Source organism: Rhamphochromis sp. 'chilingali' (assembly GCF_963969265.1).
Source record: "Rhamphochromis sp. 'chilingali' genome assembly, chromosome: 9".
Classification (NCBI taxonomy): Eukaryota; Metazoa; Chordata; class Actinopteri; order Cichliformes; family Cichlidae; genus Rhamphochromis; species Rhamphochromis sp. 'chilingali'.
In genome coordinates, this window is record NC_137936.1 from 14,398,363 (window position 1) to 14,411,937 (window position 13,575).

Sequence of the window (13,575 nt, forward strand, 5' to 3'; positions counted from 1 at the left end):
GGGTGGGCAGAGTGCTGCTGAGAGTGATGAGATGCGATGAGACACAGTTTGAGTGAGTGCATACTAGTGGGGGTCGTGATGGTGGTGGGGATAGTGTGTGTGTGTGTGTGTGTGTGTGTGTGTGTGTGTGTGTGTGTGTGTGTGTGTGTGTGTGAGAAAGTGGATGAGAATGAGCGAGAGAACAAGAGAGGGAAGATAGACATAAATGGCTATGAGTTAGCATGGCCTACTATTTTTTTTTATTACAGTTTAAGCAAATTGAGGCCACTAACGCAGCAGTTAGGCTGCTTTTCAGGTCACTCAAAAAGCTATACTAAAAGGGTAGCTAGACCTAAATCCACTGTTAATTTGATGGAATAAAAGACACCGCAACCTAGTAAAGGATCAAAGCATGCTGCCGCACAACGTGTCGCTACAAGTTGTCTCATGTCGTCGTGTTACGCGTGCAGGACAGCCACACCGGAGTTAATTTGATTGAATTAAAAATCTTGATTACTGGCTGAGCACAGCTGGCTCTGAATCAGTTGACAGTGTTGCTCCTTTTTTAAGGTGCCAAATAGAGACTGCCATACTCTTCTTACTGTTTATGCCACTCAGGTTGCAGGTTGCCAAAGTCTTTAGTCAACATTGCGGATTCCTTTTGCTGAAAACATCGTCCCTATCCTCAGTATGATGAGCTGGCTCTACTCAGCAATGCTGTGGGAAAAGGGACTGTTCAGCTCAGTCAGATGGGTGATTCATTTGAGTTTGTGGAGTAATTGACCTTGTAAATATGGAACTTGGGAGTCTGTGCTAAATCATTATCTCTGAATTAGCCGTTCTTCATTTTTTAGCACTTGAAACAGTACAAGCATTTACATAAAAACTAATATTTCATGAAATGTATGGCTCCCAGTAGTCATGGAGCAGGTGGCTGTCACCAACACACACAAAACTTGATAAATGAACATCAAGATTAAGGGACAGTCGGGCGTTTCAGGTTCTGTAAAAGCTGGTGGAGAAAAGGTTCATGATTTTGATAGGCAATGTGTGACAAAAAACTTGTGAATACATTAGATTTCCAGCAAGGCTCTTATTATAAGTATGACCCAATTATAGCATGAATATGATTATTTTTAAAGGAGAAACCATAATCAAGCTTTTAACTGCTTGTAAGAAGGAACTGTTAAAAATGAATTCTCAGACTTTACAACTATCTCAGTTGTATGCTATATTTCTATTCATTTCCATACACAAAATGTGAACAAATCCTGCAGATTATTACAACATAGTTAACCACTCGTCAAATGTCAGAGTCCAAACCCCCAATAAGCACTTCTGTGCCTGTCCAAAAAAATCACACTGAGAAAGCTGTGGAGGAGGAACTGCATCAATCATTTCAGGCACACATCAAAACATCCCACAGCCCCATGTTGTTTTATTTAACCACACAGAAACCAGCAAGCCCCCAAATCATATGAGGGCGCCTGTGAATTTTCAAGAAATAGCCTTTAGCCTGTTATGTCTTCTAAACCCGCAAAGGCGCAGTGTAAATACTGGCTCCAAAAAAAGGAAAAAACCAAAAAACAGCGTTTTGAATCAGCATGAGTCACCTTCCCACCCACTTTGGACGAAATGTTCACTCCTGTCTAACAGATTTGACTTAACATGTAAAACACAGAGAAATTCAGTGGGCGATACGTGGGCTCCTAGACACAAACAACAACAAGTAAATCAACAGTTTTAGTCTCTGTGGAGCCGTTTTGGGTTTTTAAAAAAATGATTATTATTTTTTTTTACCTTCGGGTGAGAGCGCTTCTGGGAAATTGGAGAAGACGACTTGGAGAATGTATCCGTGTTTAGTCCGTAACTTCCCGTGCAGGGCATCTGTTTTTCAAGACGTGCTGACGGCGAGGAAGAGGAGGATGGATGAAGGAGATCACACTTGCGAGCGCCGCTGTGGTAACTAGCAGTGACAGGCGCTTTCCGCTGAAACCCGGCGTGCCGTCCTTTGACGCCTTATTTGTCCGGTGAGTTTGTGTGCCTCTCGCGGGGGTAAAAGCGGGAACGCCGGTCCACCGTGGTCTCCATAACCGAGCTCTGTGTTCACTCTATATTTCTAAGCTTAAAGACGACAGACAGGCACATGAACAAAGAGACACACAGGCAGGTGAGAAGAAGGAGAGGAGGACTGCCTCTGTCTGTCAGGCAAGCGAGGAGAGAGACTGAGACGCTGCTGCAACCAACCAACAAACTCTAAAGAGAGAGAGAGGGGGGAGAGGGAGAGAGGCATAAGTGAGCTATTGACTTCTCAGTTAGCAAAAGGCTTTAATCTGGAGTTGTGTAATCCATCACCATGAAAACCATCTGCAAAGATGACTCTTAACTAACTACCATAATGGACTTATTGAGCGTTATATCCAAATCACGAGTCTAGCTAAAAACACTGGATTCGACATTTTTCACAGTTAAAATCATCTGCAAAAAAAAAAAAAAAAAATTCAGCTTTCGGCTTTATCTGTAAACTCCAGCTGGGATAAAAAGGTAATCATGATAGGAAAATGTAAACTCTATCATGGATTTGAGGAAATTGTGGCTATTTACTGTTCATCAATAGTATGTGTGAGTGTTTTGAATTATTAATATCACAATGAGCTAACAATAAAAATGCAGATTTTCAGAATCATCCAGCAACTACTGTAAACTGAAATATCCCCCAATTTAAATGTGACAAAACCGCTCACAGACAGATTTAAGCAGTTTGTGGTTTCAAACCATAAATAGATACCAGTGGCCCCCAACAACAACAACAAAAACATTCAAAAATGCACGTTAGAAACCTGTCGTCTCTTATATGATAATGCAAAAGCTTTTTCAGTTGAGCTTTCCTCTGACAAAAGAGAATCAACATATTTACTGAGTCCCTTTCTGCGAGATAGATGTTCCACATTTAGGGAGATAGGGAACCATAATGAGAACTAACAGACTTAAAAACTCCTTTGTCCCACACGCCATCAGACTGTTTAACTCCTCTCTGGAGGGGAGAGGGAGGGGAAACAGGAGGACAAAGGAGGGAACAACTAAGCTGTAGTGCCTCTTCACCTCACTGTGCAATACCTTTTGTGCAATACTTTTGTAAATAGTCAACGGTGCAATAGACTCAAGACTTGAAATGTGCAATTGACTTGTATTTTTATTTTTATTCCTATTTATTCTATTTATCCCCTTCGTATATTTTATTTATATTGTCTCTGTATTTATATATATGTGTGTGTGTATAACTCTGTAACTTCTGTCGGTGCTGTGCTTTTTTGGAAATCGAATTTCCCAGAGGAACCCACCCGAGGGATTAATAAAGTTCTATCTTATCTTATCTTATCTTAATGAACAGAAAATAACACTGGACCTGCCCATCTGTTTTTATCAGGCCTCTCTTGCACAGGGAAAGTAATTAATTTTGTCGCCCTCTGTATGAAGTCTGTATGTTATGCAAAAAGAGTAGAGGCTGAAATGAAAGTGAGCAAAAGACACAGATATGAAATGATTCAGTACCATGGACAGCTCACGGTCTGCAGCCTAACTAGGCCAAACGCTGCTCTTGTTCTTGCTGTCGCCTTTGTAATTATGTCAGTTAATCTAAATTCAGCTCGGAACAGACTTATATTAAGATTAGAGCCATTGTACTAAAAAATTATGATGTTCACAAACTGAGGCACAAACTCTTAGTGTACTGACTAAGAAAGACAGGGAGGCACGGCAAGTGTGGCGAGACATCAGTGAAGATTTAGTCAAGCTAATGCACCGAGAGCACTACATGTTTATGGCTTTATTGTAGGCCTGTTTCCACTTGTCACGTTTGATTGCTTTTGTCCCCCAGGAGGTTAAAGCTGTGGAAAAATACAAGTGTTTGTTAAAAGGTTGACTTTTTACCTTTTACACACACAAGATCACTTTCTCTCTCTCTGTCTCGCTCACACACATGCGCTCACACAGGTAGATTAGCCCCAATTATAATTAGCTCATTAGTTTTCTCATTAGCAATACGATTACAAACTAGCACTTGACTTCTATTTTAGTCGCACTTTTTTAAAATATTTTTGCCAAAGTTGATGATTTTAGTTTTCTTGTATTTGAAGTACAAAAATCAATGCGTTAAACTGATAGAAGAACACTGGGGTGATAGAGAACGCGGTTCTATTCCAACTCATCAGTCTCTCTCAGAGCATTTCTACACACTACGGAAAGCAATTTTCTCCAAAACAGGACAGTGTTGTTGCTTATTGATCACTTTTCCATTAGAGATCTCTACACTTTCTTCTGAGCAAAATTTTTGAACTGAACTGGTAATGAGGTGAAGCCTCAGCCACTGTTCACTTGACACCTTTCTCCTGGAGCAAGAACACAGTCTATACACCAGGGTGCACAAATGATTGGCTCTGTGTCTTGGCATTTCTGCTGCCTTATACAATGAAGCTAAAGGGAGGCTTTCTGATGGTAAAACTCTCAAGATCCAGACCTTTTCTTGCAACACATGGCAGGCATTTCTACATGTGTTCTTGTCATATCTGCTGCAACACGAAGCCTGCATAATCCTGGCTCACATGCATTAATATTAAAGCAACTCCCTTCTGCTGCCTTTCTCTCTAAGCGTGTACTTCAGCAGCATCTGTGCTGTGAGAAGGCAATGTGAGGGAGGATTACCTGCTTAATTAGGGAACTTAGGCTTTGTATGTTAGTGTGAGGGCAATACATCAGGAGTGTAATCATAAGTAATCAAACACCATTTATTTAATCTTTCCCAAAGCATTCGCTTTACAAGATAGTGAGTAATTGCAACTTCTATTAGACCCTATAAACACATACACTCACCAGACATTTTATTATGAGTGCCTTTCTAGACTCTCTGGACTCTCTTTTGCCTTTTAAAAGTGGTTCATATTGACATGATAGCATCACACATGATAGAAGCAAGCTTCACATCAATGAGCTTTGTGTTATTGACTTCCTGGAAGCATCCATAGGAAGATGTTTACACTGTGGTCATAAAGGGTGATCGGCAGAAATACTCATGTAGACTGTATCATTTAAAAGATGCTCAGCTGGTACTAAGGACCCTAGGTGTGCCAAGAAAACAACCCCCACATTATTTAATTACTACCATCAGGATGAACTGCTGAAACAAGACAGGATGGATCCATGTTTCATGTTGTTTAACCATCCAAATGTCGAAGTAGAAATCAAAATTCATCAGTAGATCTGTTGTGCTGTGCTGGTGAATTTGAGTTGCGCACCAGTTGGCACCTGCCGTGGTCGGTAGCCCGTCTGCTTTTTCTAGTTGTATCAAGTTGTTATTCAAGTTAGCACTGCCTTCCTGTTAGGTGGAAGGAGTCTGGTTCTTCTCCTCTGACCTCTAACATCAATAAGAAATCTTTGTCCAGAGAAGTGCTACTCAGTGGATATTTTCTTTTTAAACCATTCTCTCTAAATCCTACAGATGGTTGTGTGGGAAAATCCCAGTCGATCAGCCGTTTCTGAAATATTCAGAATATTCATACCAGCCTGTCAGGTTTTTTTTTGTCCACCACACCACATTCAGTCACTTAACTTACCTTTCTCCCCCTTCTGATGCTCAGTTTGAGCTTCAGCAGAAAGACATCCTAACCACTGTCTAAATGCCTAAATGTAGTGGCTTCTGCCATATGATTGAATGATTTGATACATTTCATACACTACAGTACATTTAAGCTCCATGTCAATGTTTGAGGTAAACATGTCTGTTTGCAATTTGTTAATAGATTAAAATGAGATATAAGAACGTCACTCTGGAAGACTAGTAATGGCACGTCATAGTCCAACTAATAAACAGATGGTCTCTCTCTCTCTCTCTCTCTCTCACACACACACACACACACACACACACACACACACACACACACACACACACACACACACACACACACACACACACACACACACACACACACACCGATTCTTCTTTAACATAAAGTTTGACACAGTCACAAAAAGTCAGTACGTTGCTGGTTCAAGTTGCATATGGGAATTAGTAGTGTCATTTCACAGAAACCAAGGGACCTTTCAGGACCGTTCACTCTGTTCCACGAACAATGGTGTGATTAATTAAGGAAATAGTTCTGTTTATGCATGATGTCTGCACCTGCTCATCAACGTCCCTGACAACACCAATTAGCTGCATGTGGTGTAAGAATAGAATTTGACAGCATATTAACAATTGGGAACAAAAATTGAAGCAGTTTGGATTTTTTGTTGGACCTGTTAATAATTAAAATATGACCTTCATCTTGATGTCAGCTCCACCCCCTTGCACTTTTGTTCTCACAAAATCTACCCACAGACAGACAGACAGACAGACAGACAGACAGACAGACAAAGCACCTGCCAAAATACTTAAAGCACTTTGCCTTTGTACAGAAGGCGTCACCAGGATCACATAACCTACATAAAAAAATCTACATAAAAATGAATGAAAGCACATATTTATTGGTAGTAAATAGATTAATTAAACATTCATTCAGAAATTCTTTTGGTTTGAAGTGCAGCTTAAAAGCTGTTTAATAACAAAATTGGTTTGTTTGTTTGTTTATTTAGTTATTTTGGAATCATATCACTTTAATTAAAAACAAAAGCCTGCATACGAAGATGCTCTCAGTGGGGATGATTTACAATGTAAACAATGCCTGCAGTTTAAGATTTTCCCTACTGACTCTCAGTTTGGAAATGCTGTGACCAACCACTTGCGAGAATCTATCCATGCCAAACACCCATCCTCCTCCATGATTGCTCAAACACACACACACGTGCCCACACACTCACATTCACATGCATGCAGTCACACTGAGGCACCTGTCCACCTCTGCTAAATGTTCCCATCTGAACAGGCAGCTGGTGTCAGTTGCACATCTTTTTGCTCATTGGGTAATTTAATTCCAGATTTAGAGCTTTCTGCACCGCAGAGAGGGCATGGTCACCTAACCAACACACACAATGTGTTGGTGGCAGCACTGCTGAAGAGGATGTAAGCAGAGATATTAAATTTGTTTCTGTTAAGGGTCTTTCAGTTGGTTTAATAAAAATGCAGCTGCTACCTGTTTGTCCTTCATAGGGCTCATGGCCAAAATGGCCAATTATTTTGTTCAATATTGAGTTCACAGTTATTTCTAATGAATATTCATTGATTTCAGAGACATTTTTATTTTAGTTTTACTGTCATGTAAACAGAGCTTTGATTTTGCTTCAAAATAAAATTAGTGGTGGCCCTGAGAAGTTAACAAAGCAACAAATAGGAAAATGTTTCAAAATGGAAACAGAAAAAAGTAATGGAGCTCACATGTGTACATGCATATGAAGTACGTATGAAATATATGAAATCAACAATACAATTAATATAATAGTTTTTCACTCTATTGCTTTTGCCTCCACAACGAGTGTTAAATGAAACGCGTAGCAAAGTACTCGATGGCTGTGATGCGTCATGCATACAGTGCAGATATTGCCGCTTTGGAAAAAATAACTGTGTGAAGGGATAACATATCTTTAGCCCATTTTTCCTGAACCTTCATTACTCATCATGTTTAGTGGGCAATTATCTTTGATCAAATGGATTGGTTGGTGATTTCAGTTTGTCTGAATGGCTACCATGATGCGCTGTACAGACTGATTTTTGTGGACGTCTGAGCTGATGTTGGATGTTGGATCATATTTTTATAACTCTTTTTGAACAGTTTTATGTTTGGACGTTGCTTTAATTCCATATTCAGACTGTTCCATAGTTTCACTCCATGAACAGAAACACAAAAGCCTTTTCTTGTAGTACGTACCTTCCCTGTTTTGAAGTTACAAAACCCCCTTAAATTATAACTTCCTTCTTTAAAAAAAAAAAAAAACATACTCAGAATATTACCTGGCAGTTCTTTATTTTTTGCTTTGAATAGAATTTGTGCTGTTTGGAATTTCACCAGATTGTCAATTTTCAATTTTTCAGACTGCAAAACTAGTGAGTTTGTATGTTCCCTATAACCTACATTGTGGATGATTCGAATTGAATTTTTTTTGAAGAGTAAAAAGTGAATGTAATGTGGTTTTATAGTTATTGCCCCAGACCTCTGCACAATAGCTTAAGTATGGTGAAACCAGTGAACAGTAGAGAATATGAAGTGATGTTCTGTCGAATACCTGCTTTGCCTTGTTTAGTACTGCAATGCTTCGTGATACTCTGGAATGAATATATCTTACGTGAGCTCTCCAGTTAAGTTTTTCATCTATTATTACCCCCAGAAATTTATTTTCACTGACTCTTTCAATATCAACACCATTTATTTGAATCTTTGCATTTGTATTTAAACTACTAATTCCAAATAACATAAGTTTAGATTTATTCAAATTTAATGATAATTTGTTTTTATCAAGCCAGAACTTCACTTTACTTATTTCATTAGTCATATCCTCCAATAAATTCTGCAGATCATCACCAGAGCAAAAAATGTTTGTATCGTCAGCAAAGAGAACCATTTTTAATACTTTGGACACTTTACAGATGTCGTTAATGTACAAGTTGAAGAATTTTGGACCCAAAACTGACCCTTGGGGTACACCACAAGCAATGTCCATACATAAGGAGCAACCACCATTTAATTTCTGCTTCCTGTCACCTAAATAACTCCGGACCCAATCTAAAGCTACCCCTCTGACACCATAACGTTCCAGTTTTCTTATTAACATATCATGATCTATAGTGTCAAATGCCTTTGTCAAGTCTATGAATAACCCAGCCACATATTGCTTTTTGTCTATGGAATTTGTGATGTATTCTATTGAATCTAATAGTGCCGATGATGTTGATCTCCTTGATCTGAATCCGTACTGACTCTCAGTGAGTAGTTTATGTTTATCTATAAAAATTTCCAGTCGGTTTTTAAACAGTCTTTCAAGAATTTTTGAGAATTGAGGTAGTAAAGAGACAGGCCTGTAGTTTGTGAAATGGTGTTTGTTGCCAGATTTGTATAGAGGTATAACTTTTGCTATTTTCATTCTATCGGGAAATCGACCAGTTTGAAATGATGAATTGTATGTAAACGGTTTTATAATAGCCTCAATGACTCTTTTAACCACTATCATATCAATATCATTACAATCCAAAGATTTGTGATTTTTACATTTTTTGACAATTTCAAGAACTTCATTTTCATCAACGGCTGTGAGAAACATAGAATATGGATTTCTGTCAATCAGTGTATCCGGTTTTTCCTGTGCTTTCCCAGGATGAGTGATTGTTCTTGCTAAATTTGGTCCAGCAGTTACAAAGAATTCATTGAGACTATTTGCCACAACATCCATATTGTATTCTTCATGCTCATTACAAATGAAATACTTGGGATAGTTCTTTTGTCCAGTCCCACGTTTTATAACACTGTTCAGTATTTCCCATAATCTTTTATTATTATTTCTATTTATATCTAATTGCTTCATATAGTATTCCTTTTTGCTGAATCTAAGTATATTAGTTAACCTATTTTTATATCTTTTGTATCTGTATCTGATCATATATATAATTTCTTCTTGGTTAACTTCACTTGCTCTAAATCCAAAGTATTTCCAAACAGCTTGAGGAACAAGCTCTTCAACTTCTGCTGTGTCATACATCTGAATTGTGATGTATATCTGTCCTTCAACATTTTCTTACTCATTCAGGCTAGTCGAGGAAACTTCGAGCTGCACTGTGCAAGGACCAGCTGTAACATGTGGCATGTGGTCAAGTGCTGATTTGCTTTTGCTTTGAATTTTAAATAGCGGAGCGTGCTCATTTAATTGTGGGGACCCAAAACCATGATTGAGTTTAAACTTTGATTAATTGCGCAGCCTTGTCCTTCATATGCACTACTCAACTATGAGGTAGAGGCTGCCTGATGAATGTATTGCTTCTATTGCTGACACTGGTAAATGCTGCATTTATGCCAGATTGTCATGTAGTAAAAAATATGCAGAGAATCTGAGAGCAATTTTAGGGCATGCTGCTTTGGTCCTCTGCACACGTACTCACTCAGTTCATGTTGATTAAATGGTTTTTAGGAAAAATAGTTATGTATGAGAATTTCTTAGCGCATCTAATGAGGACTCACTGCCTGCAATGAACACATTATACAGTTTTACAGAATGTGTAAAGTACAACTCTATACTACATGTGAGATTTCTGCAGACTCAGAATTATGTGCTACATATTGATGCCATGTCAACATGGTACAAACGCGATCTAACTGACTACCACCTTGGGTGCTTACAGATGAGGATAAATGTGTATATTCTGGGTGTAGCTTCTCCAGTCAGTAATGTATGCGCATGTGTAGAATTTAGTTCATTTCACTATGTTTAAGACCGAGCTAAACATTTTAAGTCTAAATGTTGATAAAAATGCATGTTGTTATGAAGGGTCATCAAATCTTAAATAATAGTAGGTTATCTTTGTTGTTGGTTTTGTGTCTGTTATTCAGTTCAATTCAGTTTTATTTATATAGCGCCAAATCACAACAACAGTTGCCTCAAGGCGCTTTATATTGTAAGGTAGACTCTACAATAATACATCCAGAGAAAAACCCAACAACCATATGACGCCCTATGAGGAAGGACTTTGGCGACAGTGGGAAGGAAAAACTCCCTTTTAACAGGAAGTAACCAGTAACCTCCGGCAGAACCAGGCTCAGGGAGGGCGGGGCCATCTGATGTGTGTCGTAGTTTAAGTTCCTCCAAATTGACAAGACTAAGAACACAATAGAGATTTTATGTGGCTATATACATGCACAGCAATGTTTCTACTAATACTAACATGAAGGCAGAAGGAAATCTATTCCTCCTCTCTATCATGTGTGAGCATGGGTGTGGTTAACTCTGCTCCAGAATTAGACATGGCTGCCAGCTACAGTTGGTGCACATTTTTCTCACTGACACCCACTTCTTGTGCTTGTCTTGTTATTTGATTCTTCTGCTCTTAGGCTTAGTTACTGCGTCTTTCTGGAAGTTCTAAAAGTTCCCATTTGCATCTCTACTCTCGGTTTTTGTCCTTCGGTGTCTCCTGTGTCAAGTTGATCTTGTTACATTTAGTTGTGTCTGTGTACTTGTTTTATTTTTGTACCAATTGTTTTCTATGTCTTGCATTAATTTCACCTTTCCCATTTCTGGTATGTTGTCTTCAGCCGTGTTCTCCACTTATTTCCGCTTTCCATGTCTCTCATGTGGGTCTACAAGATAATTCCACATAGCTAACAGTAACATTTACACTGAAATCTATACCATATCTGATTAAAAATCATCATCAGAGTGGCCATAATTCATCCTTATAAAGCATCCATATTCAATTCATCCTAATTCAACCTATTTGAGAGGTATCTGGACTTCAGTCGTGGGCTTACTACTGACACACGGACCATCAGACTGGGATTGCAAGTCAGGAACACACACTGCTGCTCTTCTCAAGAGCACAAGTCCCTCCTTTAAATACTAGAAATCTTTTTGTGCCATTCATACGATGAGAGCTGTTCCTTTGTACATTTCCCTTTTTTAACCTGTGCCAACAATTGGAGTTGTTCACATCTCCCCCGTCACATCAACAGCAATTTTGACAGCAAACACCTGAAATATAGCAGAATAAATGCAATCAGCATTAATTATACAGATGATTAAGATTCAACATTTTCCAAAGCTCAATGGATAAGCCTTTCAGGGCTCACAGTTTTAACAGTAGGTCACAGGGGGACCGTGCAGAGCTTGTTTTTGGTTTTAGGCAGGTTTCCTTCCATAACTCTGATCCTTGAAGTGAATGCTGAAAAATGAGACTTAAATTCGGAGGCAGGAACAAAGGCGCATTTATGGGGCACTGGGAGAAGCTGTTGGTTGATTATGCCAGCAGAGGTTGCTGCCTTGGCTTTTAGCAATCAGGACCAAAGACTGCACTGTCAGTGGAAGGAGAACTTTTATCTTTGTGCAATCAGAAGAAAGTGCTCTGAGAATTATTATCGCATCCCATTAAAAGTAACCTGTTTAGGGTAAGGATAATGGTAACGATGCCCTACATCATTATAATGGACCGTGAGCTGTATTCTTTATCCCACACTGAGTGAAAATGAAATGTATTTATCTCTGTCTCTCCGAAGTAGTCAGAGTAAGCTATTTTCTTTTTGATTAAAAATAAATGGAAACAAACAGCAGATGATATATTGTTTGATATATTTATATATACAGTATTTTTTATTGCACTCTTCTCTAGACCAGTTTCCCCCCCAATGATTATACAAATAAAGTTTCACACCCTCTTTAATATAACTCATTTTGTTTGTTCTCAAATGTCACTTCTAGCTCTTTTTCTATTTTCTTACAGAATTTTATTACACAATTCATCTTCCAGCAGTATCTGTGCATCTGTAGAACATGCATTCATTCTTTCTGAAACAAAACCAAAGATCTGTTGTGTTTACAGAGACATTGTTCTATTCAAAATATATTGGTGTAAAAATTGTAATTCCTTTGTCAATTTCACCTAGTGCCCAGACGCCCTGCCTCGCCGTCTTCCACCGAATGAGTACCTGCTCAATTAGCTGCCTCTCTGACCTTTTCCCCTGTCAGGCTGCAGCAGGACCGCTCTGACACAAAAAACACACATAATCGATCTATGCTGGATTCCCACAGGTCACACCAATTATTTCCCGTGTGAAAGCGGAGCAAAGCAAGACCAGCTACCTAAGCCCATTGTGAGACGAGCAGCCAAATTGCTACATTGTGTTGTTTTTACATTTCTTTGTCTCTTTATTCCCTTTCCTCGCGGTCGGACTGGAAATGTCATCACAAGAAATGTCAGAAAAAATGTGCCGTCTCTCACTCACCAGAAGAAGTGGGCTTATTTCTCTGAACTCTTTCACACATGCACACAAACCGTTCAGTTCATGGCGTATAAAGAGGTTTTTACATTTGCTAAATGACTCCTGTGTGCTAAAGTCCTTTTCACCAAACGACGATCAGGTAATACAGAATAAATTTAAGAGCAGCTGGGAGAAGAAATAAAGTAGTGCGACCCTGCAGTCTTCTGGACACAGTTTGCATGTTCTCTCTGTGGTTTTATGGGCTCTGAAATGTCTTCCCCAGGGTGCAAAGACAAACTGCAATTAAAAAGGCAGTAAGTAATGTTAGGAGGTCTCAAGGTCCCAGTCCACCTTTTCTGTATATGAAAATACTGTACTTGTGTTTGGTTTAAGCCTGACATGACCTGACCTGCTGTAAAAGAAGCTCTCCCAATTCACAGCTCATCCTCTTTTCTCTTTGCTGATGCTTAGTGTGTATTCATTTAAAATATGTTTGTCCTGTAATGCATGCAAACATTCATGCTTATATATCCACAAATATTACCAAAGCCTAACGATGCTCCATTTAGGGCTAAGTCTTCCTTTGCTTCTATTTAAAAATCAGAGCCTTGAGCCAGTGTCCAATGAAACACAGCCACAGATGGTTCCTTAATGCTAGCATGGACATTTAGAGATGTGTGTGGGGGGTGGGGGGGCATGAAATCAGCCAAATGGG

General features: G+C 39.0%; 1 protein-coding gene across 1 annotated transcript in view; it reads right to left on the reverse strand.

Annotated features, from left to right (window-relative positions):
• The window catches only part of dlgap4b (discs, large homolog-associated protein 4b), a 177,580-nt gene that overhangs the window by 142,338 nt on the left and 21,667 nt on the right, over positions 1–13,575 (reverse strand). Inside the window, exon 4 of the mRNA XM_080891212.1 lies at positions 1,780–2,235. The gene's annotated coding sequence lies outside the window, so the exon portion shown is untranslated. The remainder of the gene's footprint in view (positions 1–1,779; positions 2,236–13,575) is intronic.